Genomic DNA, 19,169 nt, shown 5'->3' with positions numbered 1-19,169 from the left:
TCACACTCACAAGAAGATGAACTCTATCACTCAAAGAAGATCTCTCACAAAACCTTAAAGAAAGAAATGAAGAACTCTCTCAAATGTAGACAAAAATCTCTCTCAACCTCTCAAGATCAAATGCCTGAATGGCTCCTCAACGAAGGGCTTATCGCCTTGACAACATGCAAGGGCTTATGAGCACCACTATCTCTGATACCATGTTAATGGAAATGAGAGAGGGGGAGAGAGGAATGCACACAAGATACTAACTATACACGAACTGTATTCCAAGGAAAATAGGAATACATACATGGACCCCCTAGGATTAGGGATAGGGCTAGGGTTTGTCCCATAACCCTTATGGTGCAATTTACACACACCATTCTCAACACTGGTGAACCAAAAATGTATGAAGAAGCCATGCAAGTAGAATCCAAAAAGGAGTGGGAGCCAGGCATGGAAGAGGAAATGAACTCTTTGCTACAAAACCAAACTTGGAATTTTGTTTGCTTGCCCATGAAAACAACATTGCGGAATGAATGGGTCTATAGGGTGAAGGAAGAAGATGGAGGAAAAAGGAGGTACAAGGCAAGGCTTGTGGTAAAGGGCTTTGCATAGAAGAAAGGTATAGACTTTGATGAAATATTCTCTCCTGTTGTTAGAATGATTTCAATCGAAACTATTTTGAGTCTTGTGGCTATCGAAGACTTGCATCTTGAACATTTAGATGTGAAGACATCTTTTCTTCATGGGGATCTAGAGGAAGAGATTTACACATACAGTAGCCACATGGATATGAGGTCAAAGGAAAGGAGGAATTGGTATGCAGGTTGAAGAAAAGTCTGTATGGTTTAGAGCAAGGTCCAACGAAGTGGTATTTGAAGTTTGACATGTTTATGGTAGAAAAAGGCTTCAGTAGATGTCATTCAAACCACTGTGTTTATTCTTAAAAACTAGACAATGGCATAAACAGATCTTGTTATTGTATACTGATGACATGCTTATTACACTTTTTAACATGCAGGATATAAATGTGCTCAAGAGGAAGTTGGAAAATAATTTTGCGATAAGGGTTTGGGTGTTGCAAAGGAAATCCTTGGCATGAGAATAACAAGAGTTAGGAAAGACCACAAGTTGACATTGTCTCAGAGTGAGTACATTGAAAAGGTATTGGAAAGGTTTGAAATGCAAAATGCAAAACTAGTTTCTACACCTTTGGTTAATCATTTTAGATTATGCAAGGATATGTGTCCCAAGACACAAGAGGAGATTGACTATGTCTAGGGTTCCATATGTATCAGTAATTGGTAGCTTGATGTATGCAATGGTATGCCCAAGGACATATTATTAGTGCACATGCAGTGGGAGTTGTGAGTAGATTTATGAATAATCTAGGTAAAGAAAATTGGATGGCTGTGAAGTGGATTCTTAGATATTTGGGACATACAACTACTGTTGATGCATTATGTTTTAAAGGTTCAAATTTCTCTACAAGAATATGTTGATTCAGATATGGCAGGTGATAAAGATGGAAGGAGTACTACTGGGTCTGTTTTCCCTATAGCTGGAATAGCAATAAGCTGGGTTTTAAAGTTGTAAAAGGTTGTTGCAATTCCTACAACAGAAGTATAATACGTTGCAGCTATAGAGGCTAGTAAAGAGATGATTTGGTTGCAGTGGTTTATGGAGGAGCTTAGGAAGAAGCAAGAAAATTGCAGCTTGTATAATGATAGCCAAAGTGCTATTCATCTCGCAAAGAATTCAGCATTCCATTCAAGAACCAAACATATATAGCTAAGATATCATTTCATCCGATCTATTTTGGAAGATGGACAATTGAAGTTGGAAACAATACACATTGGCCAAAATCTTGTAGACATGTTGACTAAGGGGGTAGCTTGGGAGAAGTTGAGCTCTTGCTCAATTTCAATTGGTATTCAAGAATGAAGAGCAATATGAGGGACAATCCAAAGAATTTCAGTGAGTGGAGTAACAGTGGAGTTACTATGATCAGTCTCCAAGTGAGAGATTGCTGTATGTGGAGCCTGATCTTTTTTTAAAGAGATTGTTTTTTACTGTGCTTTGGACCCAGGCATCTTTATACCCATTTTATGAAGGGGGGGTAGGAGGGGCAACGCCCCCCCAAGGACATCACCAAGAGTTCCAAAGGGGGACAAAAATACATGAAAATTGGTGCATGAGTTGCTTATGTGTTGTGTGTTCAAAATTATAAGATAAGGGTGTGGCTCACATAGCGAGAGAGCAGTGGATAGATTGCTTGTATCTTGTTTGTTTTTTTTGTTTGATGGATAAGAAAGACACAGGATTGGTTGTTTCTTTGTGGATGTAGCCCACTCTGGGAGAACCACCTATATCGGTGTCTCTTAGCCTATTCATTGTGTGTACTTTTTGTATTGTGTATTTTATGTATTCCACTTCTTGCATTGTTGCTCAGTTATCATGTTACTTCTAACATGAAACTCATAGAAGGGCATAAACAAAGTGACATCAACAAGTGGATATAGGCATTGGCCACAAGAGATAACTACAAAACAACATGTCCAATGTTACTAGATGTGGATGCACAAATGACCCAACTAGAAGGACCAATTTGGGATGAATAATCAGAAGAGGTGGAACTAGGTGGGTGCATGGTAAGGTGGCACACTTGCATGTGCTACATAGTGGTGCCCCAATAGTAATATTTTAGCAACAAGTAGAGGGGTGAACAATTTTTTTTAAAAGTGTGTAATTGAATCATGGATGAGGGAAAGCCTTTACCAACAATTAACTCAGTGTAACAAATTATTATGCTTTTGGCGACACACACTACATTGACTATTGATTCTTTCCTACGGCTTGGGCAGGAAGAGTGGGATTTTCTCTTTATGCAGGGTTTCGAGGCTTTTTGTCACCTATAGATATATTGGGGTTGTCATTTGTAGTATATGTATAGCTTAGGACCTCAAGTCATGTTTCAGTGAGAGACGTAGGCTTAAGTATGGTAAGCAAACATAGTGCATGCATGTGTAAAAGGAACATGTATCATCATGGTTGAGGTAATGAAGGCTTTCGCCTTCATTGGGGGTTGCAGGGTTTAGGAGGAGTTTAAGCGTTAGAAGGAGGTTCCAGAGTTTAGAAGGAGGTTTCAAGGTTTAGAAGAGGTTCCAGGGTTAGAAGGAGGTTCCAAGGTTTGGAAGGATGTTCCAAGGTTCAAATGAGGTTCCAGGGTTTAGAAGAGGTTCCAGGGTTAGAAGAGGTTCCAGCGTTATAAGGAGGTTCCAGGGTTAGAAGAGGTTCCAAGGTTCAGGGTAGAGTACATGGTGGAGAACTCGTCTCCCTCATAGATCATGGAGGTTAAGGGTTGAGGAACTAAGTCTTTAGGGGGAGCATAGGAGTGGGAGAGGAAGAAGGTGTAAAGAGCATGGGGGAAGGAAGAGGGAGGAGGAGGAGGAGGAGGGAGGAGGAGAAGGGAGGAGAAGGGAAGAGGAGGAGGAGGAGGGAGGAGGAGGAGAAGGGGGAGAAAGAGGGAGGAGGAGGAGGGAGGAGGAGAGGGAGAGGATGGGTTGCAAGGTTGGAGGAGAGGGGAGAAGGAGTTGCAAGGTTAGGACATGCTTTTAGACGTGGAGTGCAAGGAAGCATGGACACTTGAGACAATTGCTTGGAATACCAAAGTAGAACTCGACACAATGCCCCAAAGAGTGTGGGCTTCATTCCATTATGGTTGCAAATCACCATGCAAGAAGGCATTCTTTACATCCATCTGATGTAAAGACCATCCCTTTGATGTAGCCATAGCAATGGCTGCTCTTATGGTTGCCATCCTTGCAACCGGGCTGAAAGTTTCTTCATAATCAATGCCATATGTCTGTGCATACCCCTTGACAACTAATCTTGTCTTGTATCTATTCACAGAACCATCTGCATTGTGCTTGATCTTATAAACCCACTTACAACCAATTGCATTCTTGCCTTTAGGCAAAGGCACCAATTCCCATGTAGCATTAGCATCCAAGGCATCCATTTCTTCATCCATGGCTTTCTCCCATTTTTCATTTCCCATGGCTTGCTCAAAAGAAGTGGGTTCTGGTTCCTGTATCACTTTGACCATATAGGCATAGTGAATGGCTGTAAATCCATCATATTTCAGCCTATCCACAGGATACCTAACCCTGGTAGACCTGCGCAAAATAGGCTCACTTCCAGGTGCTCTCAAAACATCCCTGGTCTTCCTTACTCCAGGTGTAACAACAGAAGGAATACGCAACTCATCATCAATGCTCTGTTCTGAGCCACTGGATTCACCATCCACATAAGAGTGACCTGCATTCACATCAAACATGGGCTGATCTACCTTCTCTTTTCCTTTTCATGATACCTGCGTACCACTATCTGCATTGCTTTGAGGGGATTCTCCTGATCTCAATCTGCCTGTCCATGGCGAAGTATGTGAACCACTGGTAGAGGACACTCCAGGTCCACTGATATTTTGTGATTGCTGCTGTGCATTCTGTGCAGCATTACCATTTTGTGCATCTACATCAATCATCACATTTACTGGTTTATACCAGCTGCTCATCTCATCAAAAACAACATCTTTGTTCACTGTGAACTTATGTGTAGAAGGGTTATAGCATCTATACCCTTTCTGCTGCAGAGAATAACCAATAAAGATGCACTTCTCAGCTTTTGGATCCAACTTGGACCTCAACTCATCTGGCACATGGACATAAGCAATGCAACCAAAAATCTTCAAATGAGAAATATCTGGTTTCCTACCAGTATACATCTCCTCTGGTGTCATGCCATGTATTGCTGCAGTGGGAGTCCTGTTCATTATATAGACTGCTGTAGCAACTGCTTCAGCCCAATAATAATATGGTAGATCTTTTTCATTTAGCATAGCCCGAGATACCTCTCCAATATGCCTGTTTTTTCTTTCTGCAATTCCATTTTGCTGTGGGGTATGACTGCATGAATATTGCTGCTTTATCCATGCTCCTGCAAGAACCTTGCAAACTCATTTGAGAGGTACTCTCCCCCTCCATCTGACCTTAGGCATTTTATTTGCAGGCCTGTTTCTTTTTCAACCATAGCTTTGAAAGCTTTGAAGTGCCCAAACACTTCACTTTTCTTTTTCATAAAATACACCCACAGTTTTCTGCTGAAGTCATCAATAAATGTGACAAAATAGTGACAGCCTCCAATAGATGCAGCTTTTGTAGTCCACACATCAGAGAGGATTAATTCCAATGGCTTTTTACTCTCTTGAACATGCCTAGGAAAAGGTTTCCTTGCCTGTTTCCCAAATTGACAGGCTTCACAAATCTTGTGCATTTCTGCAACCTTGAATTTTGGCAATCCTGCAACAATATTTTGGGCTTGCATTGATTTAAGTCGCTGTATATTAACATGACCAATGCGTTTGTGCCAGATATCAATATCTGCAACTACACCGGTCCCATGTGCAAACATTGCTGCACTCAATTCAGGCATGTCTGCATCCAACGTAAACATCCTGCCCTTCTTCTTTCCTTTTGCTATCAAGCGACCATTATTTTTCATATCCTCAACAAAGCATCCATGAGGATTAAATCTCTGCAAGCCCTGCTCAACCATCTGACTAACAGAAACCAGGTTCTTGGTGATGTTCGGGACATGAAATACATCAGACAAGTATTTCTTTTTCCCATCCTGCATAGACAAAGGAATTTTGCCAATCTGCACAATAGGATGTGTAGTATCATCACCAGTCTCCACAAATCCTGGTTTTTCCATTTTTCTTGCATCCTGCATCCATTCAGCATGACCTGTCATGTGGTTTGACGCACCCGAGTCAACATACCACACATCATTGCTTTCTTCTGCACTTGTTATAGAATTTGTCATATGCTGCACCATAAACAAATGCTCATTTCTGTCATCACCCTGTCTACTAGAGGATGCATAATTGCCTTGCTGCAATTTTCCATTCATAATGTCATTCTGCTTTTTATAGCAGTCCTTAGCCATATGACCCATTTTGCCACAATAGTAGCATTCAATATTGCTGTTTGCATTTTGGCCTCTCTGCCATCCACCACGGCCTCTTTGGCTCCCCCTGCCTCTAGAGTTCCCATGTCCTCCTGCATAGGACTAGTTTTCTTGCGTTTGCTGCATATTCTGATTTCTACCATGGCCTACAGATCGGCCTCCTCTACCTCTGCCTCTACCTCTGCCAGCATTTGAGTAGAAGACAGTTTCTTTTGAAGTTCCTACTGAAGAAGATGCACCCCCATTTCTCTGCTCTTCAGAAATTAGAAGAGCAATCAACTCCTCAAAATCAGGAAAGTTTTCACGGACGGCAATGGATGTCCGGAACTGTGCATAATCCTTTCCTAGACCATTCAAGGTCACAGAAACCAAATCGTCATCATCCACTGGCGACCCAATGGAAGCAAGTGCATCTGCAATTTTCTTCACTTTCATATGGTAGTCATTTATGCTCAAATTTTCTCTCTGCACATTGTGCAACTCCTGTTTGAGTTGCATTTTCTTGGCTTGCGTATTTGTGCTATACATTTTTGACAAAGTATCCCATGCCTCCTTTGGCGTATTTGCATCCTGAATATGCACAATCATGGAGTCCAAAATACTGATAGACAGCCAGTACATAACTTTCCTGGCTCTCTCATGCCATCCTTTGAATGCCTGCATTTCCTGTTGACTGGGAACATTAGGAAGAACAGGTTCTTCTTCATTTCCTGTAATGAATTCCCAATAGCCTTTTCCCATCAAGAAATTCGTCATTCTAAACTTCCATGCCTGGAAGTTGTTTTTGTCAAGCTTTTCAGTGACAATCTGTGAAAGAGAATCAGATGCCATTACAGAACACTGCAAAATATTCTGTCACTGCAAAAAACACAGCTTTTTGCCTCACACGGGCAGATCTGCAAAACTGACGAAAGTGGTATTTCACCACACAGTCACTTCCTAGTGACGATTTTGCATCAACAGGCAACAGGCATGAATCTGCAACTCCCAATATCTCTGCACATAGGCATACGATGCAATTTGTGCGGCACCTTTCCACCAACTAGCCGCGCAGTGGTCGCACAGCAAAAAACAGGGCCTTTTTCTGAGTGCCTGCGAAGAACTTCCGCCTTCAAAACGGGCCCCGAAATGGCCTCAAATCAGAAATGCCCTCTCCCGCAGCATATACTGCGATCTTGCCACACCACGAAGGGCATCTCAATCTGAAACAGTGCACTCCTGCACTTCTGGCTGTGCTACCTGCAGAGATTTGCTCCCAAACTCGAAATAGGAAAGCAACACTGGTCCTCTTACCAGGACACCACGAACTTGGCTTGCTTTCTTGAGCTCCTTACCACAAACAAGGCTCTGATACCATGTGAAGATAGTGGGAGAGAGGGAAGGAGTCTCACTTGTGGCTTTCTCACAATCACAAATGGGGGAATACACACAAAGGTGGAGGCTGAAAGCAGTTTTCGTCTTCTTAGTTGTGTAAGCCAAAAGAAATCAAGTACAAAGAAATAGAAGAACCCTTGTGGGTCTCAAACCAAACTCAACTAACTAAGGTGGCATACTAACTGAACCACGAACTAGTGTAGATAAGGATAGCTGTCATCCAGCTATTATTCGTGGGCGGTGTAGCAACCGCATCTCCAGCTAACAAGTCGGTGACATAAGTACCCAACGGTCACCCTGGCATATCTCGAGTGGAGATCGATATCTCAACACTTCCAGGCATGGAAGTTTAGAATGACAAATTTCCTTATGGGAAAAGGCTATTGGGAGTTCATTACAGGAAATGAAGAAGAACCAGTTCTTCCTAATGTTCCCAATCAACAGGAAATGCAGGTATTTAAAGGATGGCATGAGACAGCCATAAAAGTTATGTACTGGCTGTCTATTAGTATTTTAGATTCTATGATTGTGCATATTCAGGATGCAAGTACGCCAAAGGAGGCATGGGATACTTTGGCAAAAATGTACAGCACAAATACGCAAGCCAGGAAAATGCAGCTCAAGTAGGAGTTGCACAATGTGCAGAGAGAAAATATGAGCATCAATGACTACCACATGAAGGTGAAGAAAATTGCAGATGCACTTGCTTCCATTGGGTTGTCAGTGGAAGATGATGATTTAGTTTCTGTGACCTTGAATGGTCTAGGAAAGGACTATGCACAGTTCCGGACATCCATTGCCGTCCGTGAAAAATTTCCTGATTTTGAGGATTTGTTTGCTCTTCTAATTTTTAAAGAGCAGAGAAATGGTGGTGCATCTTCTTCAGGAGGAACTTCAAAAGAAATTGTCTTCTACTCAAATGCTGGAAGAGGTAGAGGGAGAGGTAGAGGAGGCTGATCTAGAGGTTGTGGTAGAAATCAGAATATGCAGCAAACTCAAGAAAACCAGTCCTATGGAGGAGGACGTGGTAACTCTAGAGGCAAGGGGAGCCAAAGAGGTCGTGGTGGATGGCAAAGAGGCCAAAATGCAAACATCAATGTTGAATGCTACTACTATGGTAAAATGCATCATATGGCTAAAGATTGCTATAAAAAGTAGAATGACATCATGAATGGAAAATTATAGCAAGGGAATTATGCATCTTCTAGTAGACAGGGTGATGACAGAAATGAGCATCTGTTTATGGTGCAGCACATGACCAATTCTATGACAAGTATAGAAGAAAGCAATGATGTGTGGTATGTTGACTCAGGTGCATCAAACCACATGACAGGTCATGTAGAATGGATGTAGGATGCAAGGAAAATGGAAAGTCCAGGATTTGTGGAGACTAGTGATGATACTACACATCCTATTGTGCATATTGGTAAAATTCCTTTGTCTATGCAGGATGGGGGAAAAGAAAACTTGTCTGATGTATTTCATGTCCCGAATATCACCAAGAACCTGGTTTATGTTGGTCAAATGGTTGAGCGAGGCTGCAGGTCAGATTTAATCCTCATGGATGCTTTGTTGAGGATATGAAAAATAACGGTCGCTTGATAGCAAAAGGAAAGAAGAAGGGCAGGATGTTTACGTTGGATGCAGACATGTGTGAATTGAGTGCAGCAATTTTTGCACATGGGACCGGTGTAGTTGCAGATATTGATATCTGGCATAAACGCATTGGTCATGTTAATGTAGGCCCAAAATATTGTTGCAGGATTGCCTAAATTCAAGGTTGCAGAAATGCATAAGGTATGTGAAGCCTGTCAATTTGGAAAACAGGCAAGGAAACCATTTCCTAGACATGTTCAAGAGAGTAAGAAGCCATTGGAATTAATCCACTCTGATGTGTGGACTACTAAAGCTACATGCATTGGAGGCTGTCATTATTTTGTCACTTTTATTGATGACTACAGCAGAAAAGTTTGGGTGTATTTTATGAAAAAGAAAAGTGAAGTGTTTGGGCATTTCAAAGCTTTTAAAGCTATGGTGGAAAAAGAAACAGGCCTGCAAATAAAATGCCTAAGGTCAGATGGAGGGAGAGAGTACCTCTCAAATGAGTTTGCAAGGTTCCTGCAGGAGCATGGCATAAAGCAGCAATATTCATGCAATCATATCCCACAGCAAAATGGACTTGTAGAAAGGAAAAACAAGCATATTGGAGAGGTATCTCGTGCCATGCTAAATGAAAAAGAACTACCAGATTATTGCTGAAGGAGTTGCTACAACAGTTTACATAATGAATAGGACTCCCACTGCAGCAATACATGGCATGACACCAAAGGAGAAGTATACTTGTAGGAAACCAGATATTTCTCATTTGAAAATTTTTGGTTGCATTGCCTATGTTCATGTGCCAGATGAGTTGAGGTCCAAGTTGGATCCACCAAGGCCAAGCACTTCAATGAATTCAAACGAGTCCAAACAAGGATCGTTGAATTGTACCTTGCAAAGTCAGCTCCCTCAAAATCAAAACCACCACCTCTTGAATGGTCCCCTGAGGGACTGGAAGGAGTATGCACAGCAAATGAACCCTTACTTGGAAACCCCTTACTAGTGAAAAAGTTACCCCAGAGTTCCCAATGTAAGAAGTTTTAAAAATATAACCCACATGTGCGAATGAAGCTCGATCAAGAGACTTCAAAAAAATAAAGTCAAAAAGAGCATAAAATTTTGGTAAATGAAACTATGCCACCCAGTACACATGGCACATGTCAGGCTAGTTCAACACCATCAGAGGCCGCAATCTTTGAGAAGTGCCAGAATACTTCAAGAACTACACAAGTGGTAGTGTGCCAATCGCAATGCCAAGACCACTAAGGGAATCTAAAGCTCAAGAAACCGATAGCATTGGAGAAACTCCAATCTATGAGGGACCGGCAAAAACATGCATAATAAACCTCGCCCTTGAAGGGAAGGAAGAAAAACTTATTTTCATTAGGAAATAGCTTTGTCAAGAAGATGAAACCAAACTCAAAGCACTCCTAATGGAATACTGCGACTGCTTAGCATGGTCATACAAAGAGATGAAAGGAATTTCACCAGAAGTGGCAGTACACACGACACCTATAAGGGAAGGTGCTCACCCTAAGGTATGTGGACCTTATCGCACAAATCCTAAACATGGCACCATGGTTTATGACGAGCTAGAAAAACTCCTAGATGCTAAATTCATCTACGAGATAGAGCACATTGATTGGGTTTCACCCATTGTCATTGTGCCTAAATGCAACAAGAATCTCAGAATATGCGTAAACTTAAAAAATGTGAATGCCGCCACAATTAGAGATCACTATCCCCTACCCTTAATAGAAACAGTGTTGGAAAAAGTGGCAGAATCAGAAATATATAACTTCTTGGATGGATTCAGTGGCTATAACCAAGTGCAAATTGCTCCTAAAGATAATCAAAAAAAGCATTTGCTAGAATGGGGTATTTTTGCATATAGAGTCATGCCATTCGGCCTTTGTAATGCCTCGGCCACATTCGAGCAAGTCATGTTCACAGCTTTCAAGTCATTCCTAAGTTCTTGTAGGTGTTCTTGGATGATTTGTGCATCACTTCAAATGTCTTAAAGCAGTACTAATCAAATGTAGGGAGTATGGCATCTCTCTAAATCCAACAAAATGCCACTTCATGGTCACCCATGGAGTTGTTTTGGGACACATCCTCTCTCAACATGGGATTGCAACTGACATGGAGAAAATCAAAGTCATCATGAAATTGCCTCCTCCTACAAATTCCAAAGGTGTACAGGTCTTTATGGGACATGTCGGCTATTATAGAAGATTTATATTGAAGATTTATATTGTAGTATGCCATGATAGCTATGTTGAGATATCGAGCTCCACTCGTGATATGCCAGGGTGACCGTTGTGCATTTATGTCACCGACTTGTTAGCTGCAGATGCAGTTGGTACACCACCCATGAATAATAACTAGATGACAGCTATCTCTATGTACTCTTAGAGTTAGTGGCTCAGTTAGTATGCCACCTTAGTTAGCTGAGTTTGGTTTGAGACCCACATATAGGGTTCACCTGTTTTTTTATACTAAGTGAGTTCTTTTGGCTTTCAAAACTAAGAAGAGGAAAACTGTTTTCAGCATCCACCTTTGTGTGTATTCCCCCATTGTGTATGTGAGAAAGCTACAAGGGAGATCCTTCCTTCTCTCCCACTCCCTTCACATGGTATTAGAGCTCGGTTCGTGGTAAGGAGCTCAAGAAAGCAAACCAAGTTCGCAGTGTCTTGGTAAGAGGACCAGTGTTGCTTTCCTTTTTCGAGTTTGGGAGCAAATCTCTATAGGTAGCACAACTGGAAAGTGCAAGAGTGCACTAGAGTGGGATGCCCTTCACACTGCGACGAGAGCGCAGTATATGCTACGGGATAGGGTGAAGCCCTGGGTGACATTATTTCTTTGATTCAAGGCCATTTCTAGGCCTAATTTGGTGGCGAAAGTTTTTCACAGGCACTCAAAAAAGCACCCTGTTTTTGTTGTGCGACCACTGTTGTGTAGGTCAGTAAAAAGTTGCCGAAAAATTGCATCGTATGCCTGTGCATAGAGATATTGGGAGTGATAAAATCATTCTTATTTCCTGTTGATGCAAAATCGTCACTAGGAAGTGACATGTGGTCGAATACCACTTTCATCAGTTTTGCAGATTTGCCCTTGTGAGGCAGAAGTTGTGTTTTTTGCAGTGACACAATATTTTTGCAGTGTTCTGTAATGGCGTCTGATGCTCTTTCACAAATAGTCACTGAAAAGCTTGACAAGAACAACTTCCAAGCATGGAAGTTCAAAATGACCAATTTCCTTAAGAGAAAAGGCTATTGGGAGTTCATTACTGGAGCTGAACAAGAACCAGTTATTCCTAATGTGCATATTCAGGATGCAAGCATGCCAAAGGAGGCGTGGGATACTTTGACAAAATTGTATAACACAAATATGCAAGCCAAGAAAATGGAGTTCAAGCAAGAGTTGCATAATGTGCAGAGAGAAAATATGAGCATCAATGACCACCACATGAAGGTGAAGAAGATTGTAGATGCAGTTGCTTCTATTGGGTCACCAGTGCAAGATGATGATTTAGTTTATGTGACCTTGAATGGTCTACGAAAGGATTATGCATCATTCCCAACATCCATTGCCATCCGTGAAAATTATCCTGATTTTGAGGAGTTGATTGCTATTCTAATTTCTCAAGAGCAGAGAAATGGTGGTGCATCTTCTTCAGGAGGAACTTCAAAAGAAGCTGTCTTCTACTCAAATGCTAGAAGAGGTAGAGGCAGAGGCAACGCAGGCCGATTTGGAGGCCCTGGGAAAAATGAGAATATGCAGCAAATTCAAGAAAACCAGTCCTATGGAGGAGGACATGGTAACTTTGTAAAGAATAAGGGAGAGAGATAGGAGACTCAAGTTCAGCTTTCTTCACAACACACAAAAGAGAGAGGACACAAGGTTGGAGGGTGAAGCCTTTCTTCACTTTTGCACACAACAACAATACAATAGAAGAGGGAAATACCCTATATGTCAAAACCTAGAATACGTGGTTCATATGTGAACCCAAACCAAAAACATACGTGGTAGTCTAACTACACCACGAGTACAACTAACATAGGCGGTGACATAAATGATAGTCATCCAGGAGATATATCGGGGGTAGAGCTTGATATCTCAACACTCCCCCTCAAGCTCAAATCCATCTCACGTACACCAAGCAAGCTCCTAAATCTGCGAAGCTTCTCGGTACCCAATGCCTTCGTAAAAATATCAGCTACCTGCTCCTCAGTGCTGACATAGACAAGATCAATCTCACCAGCTAGAACCTTCTCTCTCACAAAGTGATAATGCACCTCAATGTGCTTCGTTCTAGCATGATAAACTGGGTTATTAGCAAGCATGATGCTGCTAATGTTGTCACAATGAATGACAACTGCTGCATGAACTGACTGTCCCATATCTGCAAGTAGCTTCCGTAACCAAGCTACCTCACATGCAGCCATTGCTGCACCCCTGTACTCAGCCTCTGTGCTCGACAAGGCAACTGTTGGCTGCTTCTTGCTGCTCCAACTGATGGCACCACTCCCAAGGGAAAACATAAAACCACTAGTAGATCTCCTGTCTGAGACACTACCAGCCCAGTCAGCATCTGTGTATCCATGTACCTGTAATGCACACCCAGCTTCATAAAACAGTCCATAATGCAATGTGGACTTCACATACCACAGTATGCGCCTAGCCGCATCCAAATGTGGCTTCCTTGGTGCCTGCATAAACTGACTCACCAGCCCCACAGCATAGCTCAAATCTGGTCTGGTTATAGTCATGTAAATCAAGCTACCTACTATGCGCCTGTACATAGTAATATCTTCAAGAAGCTCACCTGTCTCCGCATTGAGCTTCACATTCTGCTCCAATGGAACAGAGATAGGCTTACAACCTGTCATCCCATATTTGGACAGCATGTCCAAACCGTATTGCCTTTGCAACAGCCATATCCCACTCGGGGATCTAATAACCTCAATGCCCAAGAAGTAACGCAGCTCTCCCAAATCCTTCATCTCAAATTTTTGCTTCAACAGCAGCTTCACTTCATTAATGTCTGCATCACTATCACCTTAAATAATCAAGTCATCAACATAGATGACTATAAGCAAAATCCCTCTGTTTGTCCTTTTCACATAAAGTGAAAAATCTGAATTGGAAATCTGAAATCTAATAGTGACAAGATATTGCCCTATCTTGTCTGACCATGCCCTCGGCGCCTGTTTTAAGCCATACAAGGCTTTGCGCAACCTGCATACAAAATCGGGGTGTGAATTATCCTCATAACCTTCTGGCTACATCGTATAAACCTCTTCCTGCAAATCACCATGCAAGAAGGCATTTTTCACATCCATCTGGTGCAAAGACCATCCCTTTGCAGCAGCCATAGCAATTACTGCTCTCACGGTTGCCATCCTTGCAACTGGGCTGAAAGTTTCCTCATAGTCAATACCATATGTCTGCGCAAAACCTTTGGCAACCAATCTTGCCTTGTACCTGCTAACAGACCCATCAGCATTGTGCTTTACTTTGTAAACCCACTTGCAGCCAATAGCCTTCTTATCATGAGGCAAAGGCATCAAATCCCAAGTGTGGTTTGCATCCAAGGCAGCCATCTCTTCATCCATAGCTGCTTCCCAATTTTTATGCCCTGCTGCATCCTCAAAACATGTGGGCTCTGGCTCCTCTAGAACCTTGACCATATAAGCATAGTGATGTGCTGTATACCCATCATATCTCAGCCTGTCAACTGGATACTTAATACGAGTGGACCTCCGTACAACTGGATCAGTTGCAGGCGTCTTTAAATCATGCCTGCTTTTCCTTGCACCAGGTGTAACAACAGAAGGAATCCCAAGTTCCTCATCAAGGCTCATTTCAGAGCCGCTTGACTCTCCATCAACATGAGAGCTACCAGCAGACACATCAAACACTGGAGGATGATCCACTTTTTCTTTTCCCTTATGTGATACCTGCACAACACTATCAGGACTGCCATGTGACGATTCACTAGATCTCAATCTCCCTGTCCATGCATTAGATCCACTAGTAGAGGACTCTCTGGGTCCACTCAAGGCTTGAGATTGCTGCTCTGCATTTATTGCAGCATTCCCATTTCCTGCATCTGCATCTCCTACCATAACAGTTGGTGCATACCAGCTGCTCATTTCATCAAAAACAACATCTCTGCTCACTTGCATTTTGCGGGTGGAAGGGTTATAACAGCGATACCCTTTCTGGTGCTGAGCATATCCAATAAAGATGCATTTTTCTGCCTTTGGATCCAGCTTTGTTCTCTTCTCATCAGGAACATGAACATAAGCTATGCAACCAATTTACCTTCAAGTGAGAAATATCTGGTTTTTGGCCTGTATACATTTCTTCAGGCGTCATGCCATGGACAGCTGCAGTGGGGGTTCTGTTCATAATATAAACAGCAGTTGCTACTGCTTCAGCCCAAAAATAATCAGGCATGTTTTTCTCATTTAGGATCGCCCGTCCTACTTCTGCAATATGCCTGTTCTTCCTTTCTGCAACCCCATTCTGCTGAGGGGTAGACCTGCATGAGTACTTCCTTTGAATTCCCTGTTCTTTCAGATATTCACAAAATTCTTCTGAAAAGTACTCTCCCCCTCCATCAGATCTTAGCACTTTAATATGCACACCTTTCTCTTTTTCAACCATGGCCTTAAAAGCCTTGAAATGGCTGAACACTTCACTTTTGTGCTTCATAAAATAAATCCACACCTTCCTAGTGTAGTCATCAATAAACGTCACATAATAATGGCATCCACCAATAGAAGCAGCTTTGGTTGTCCAAACATCTGAATGGATCACTTCCAAAGGTCTTCTGCTCACCTTAGCATTTTTGGGAAATGCATGTCTGGCCTGCTTACCCATTTGGCATGCTTCACATACCTTTTGCATTCCCTCAACTCTGAATTTAGGCAAACCTGCAACAATGTTTTTCGTTTGCATAGATTTCAGCCTTTGTATATTCACGTGCCCAATGCGCTTGTGCCATATCTCAATATCTGCAATGACACCTCTCCCATGCGCAAACATAGCAGCTTTCACCTCAGGCATATCAACATCCAAGGTGAACATTCTGCCATTTTTGTTGCCTTTCGCAACCAAGCGGCACTTATTTTTCAAGTCCTCAACGAAGCATCCATCAGGGTTAAATCTAACCTGCAGACCTTGCTCAACCATCTGGCCAACTGAAACCAGGTTCTTAGTGATTTTTGGAACATGAAGTACATCTGCCAAGTACTTTGTTTTGCCATCCTGCATAGCCAATGGCACTTTACCAACCTGTGTAATTGGGTGCGCAGTATCATCACCTGTTTCAACATAACCTGGCTTATCCAAATTTCTGACATCATGAAACCACTCACCATGGCTGGTCATGTGGTTAGAGGCACCTGAATCAACATACCAAACATCATTGCAAGCTGCAGCATCTCCTGACATGGAGTTAACCATATGCTGCATCACAAAAAGGTGCTCATTTCTGTCGTCACCATGCCCACTTGATGATGCATAGTTGCTTTGCTGCAACTTTCCACTTTTGATGTCATTCTCCTTTTTATAGCATGTATTCTCCTTGTGTCCAGGCTTTCCACAATAATAGCATTCTGTGCTGCTATTTACTTGCTGGTTCCTTTGCCATGAACCACGGCCTCTTTGGCTCCCCCTGCCTCTAGAACTACCACGTCCTCCTCCATAGTACTCTCCCCCTCCATCAGATCTTAGCACTTTAATATGCACACCTTTCTCTTTTTCAACCATGGCCTTAAAAGCCTTGAAATGGCTGAACACTTCACTTTTGTGCTTCATAAAATAAATCCACACCTTCCTAGTGTAGTCATCAATAAACGTCACATAATAATGGCATCCACCAATAGAAGCAGCTTTGGTTGTCCAAACATCTGAATGGATCACTTCCAAAGGTCTTCTGCTCACCTTAGCATTTTTGGGAAATGCATGTCTGGCCTGCTTACCCATTTGGCATGCTTCACATACCTTTTGCATTCCCTCAACTCTGAATTTAGGCAAACCTGCAACAATGTTTTTCGTTTGCATAGATTTCAGCCTTTGTATATTCACGTGCCCAATGCGCTTGTGCCATATCTCAATATCTGCAATGACACCTCTCCCATGCGCAAACATAGCAGATTTCACCTCAGGCATATCAACATCCAAGGTGAAAATTCTGCCATTTTTGTTGCCTTTCGCAACCAAGCGGCACTTATTTTTCAAGTCCTCAACAAAGCATCCATCAGGGTTAAATCTAACCTGCAGACCTTGCTCAACCATCTGGCCAACTGAAACCAGGTTCTTAGTGATTTTTGGAACATGAAGTACATCTGCCAAGTACTTCGTTTTGCCATCCTGCATAGCCAATGGCACTTTACCAACCTGCGTAATTGGGTGCGCAGTATCATCACCTGTTTCAACATAACCTGGCTTATCCAAATTTCTAACATCATGAAACCACTCACCATGACTGGTCATGTGGTTAGAGGCACCTGAATCAACATACCAAACATCATTGCAAGCTGCAGCATCTCCTGACATGGAGTTAACCATATGCTGCATCACAAAAAGGTGCTCATTTCTGTCGTCACCATGCCCACTTGATGATGCATAGTTGCTTTGCTGCAACTTCCCACTTTTGATGTCATTCTGTTTTTTATAGCATGTATTCTCCTTGTGTCCAGGCTTTCCACAATAATAGCATTCTGTGCTGCTATTTACTTGCTGGTTCCTTTGCCATGAACCACGGCCTCTTTGGCTCCCCCTGCCTCTAGAACTACCACGTCCTCCTCCATAGGACTGGTTTTCCTGTTGTTGCTGTTGGTTCTGATTTCCTGCACGGCCACCAAAACGGCCTCTTCCTCTACCCCTGCCTCTACCTGTATTCGAGTAGAAAGCAGTCTCTTGAGAAGTTGAGGTGGCTGAACCACCATTCCTTTGCTCTTCACTCAGCAAGAGAGCAATAAGTTCCTGAAAATCAGGAAATGTTTCACGGACTCCAATGGATGTCCGAAACTGTGCATAATCTTTCCCAAGACCATTCAAGGTCACAGACACTAAGTCCTCATCATCAACAGGTGCTCCAATGGAGGCAAGAGAATCTGCAAGGCCTTTCACCTTCAAGGAATACTCATTTATATTCAGATTTTTCCTTTGCACATTGTGCAACTCCTGCTTTAGCTGCATCTTTCGTGCTTTGGTATTTGTGCTATACAGCTTCACCAATGTATCCCATGCCTCCTTAGGCGTCTCTACATCCTGTATATGCACAATCATAGAATCTGAAATGCTAACAGACAGCCAATACAAGCATTTTCTGGCTTTTTCATGCCATTCTTTAAAGGCCTTCAATTCAGCAGGAGTGGGAGCAGCACCCAACACTGGTTCTGTAGTTTCACCACTGATGTACTCCCAAACTCCCTTTCCCATAAGGAAGTTTGTCATCCTGAACCTCCATGCTTGGAAGTTGTTCTTGTCAAGCTTCTCACTGACAATGGTAGACAGATTCTCAGACATTTTACAAATCACGAATTGCAACAGCAACCTGTAAACACAGCAAATGCCTCACAAGGGCAAATAGCAAAACTTCTGCAAAAAGCCTCACAGGGGCAGATCCGCAACACTGACAAAAGTGGTATTTCACCACACAGTCACTTCCTAGTGATGATTTTGCATCAACAGGCAACAGGCATGAATCTGCAACTCCCAATATCTCTGCACACAGGCATACGACGCAATTTCAGTGGCACCTTTCCACCGACTAGCCGCACAGTGGTCGCACAGCGAAAAACAGGGCCTTTTTCTGAGTGCCTGTGAAGAACTTCCGCCTTCAAAACGGGCCCCGAAACGGTCTCAAATCAAAAAAATAAAGTCACCTAGGGCTTCGTCCTCTCCCGCAGCATATACTGCGCTCTCGCCACACCGCGAAGGGCCTCTCAATCTGAAACAGTGCACTCCTACACTTCTGGCTGTGCTACCTGCAGAGGTTTGCTCCCAAACTCGAAATAGGAAAGCAACACTGGTCCTCTTACCAGGACACCACAAACTTGGCTTGCTTTCTTGAGCTCCTTACCACGAACAAGGCTCTGATACCATGTAAAGAATAAGGGAGAGAGATAGGAGACTCAAGTTCAGCTTTCTTCACAACACAC

This window comes from Dipteris shenzhenensis, chromosome 13 (genome assembly GCF_047967505.1).
Source record: "Dipteris shenzhenensis isolate YYH24624 ecotype China chromosome 13, Dip_SZ_1.0, whole genome shotgun sequence".
In the NCBI taxonomy this organism is placed as follows: Eukaryota; Viridiplantae; Streptophyta; class Polypodiopsida; order Gleicheniales; family Dipteridaceae; genus Dipteris; species Dipteris shenzhenensis.
This window is presented reverse-complemented; position numbering follows the sequence as displayed.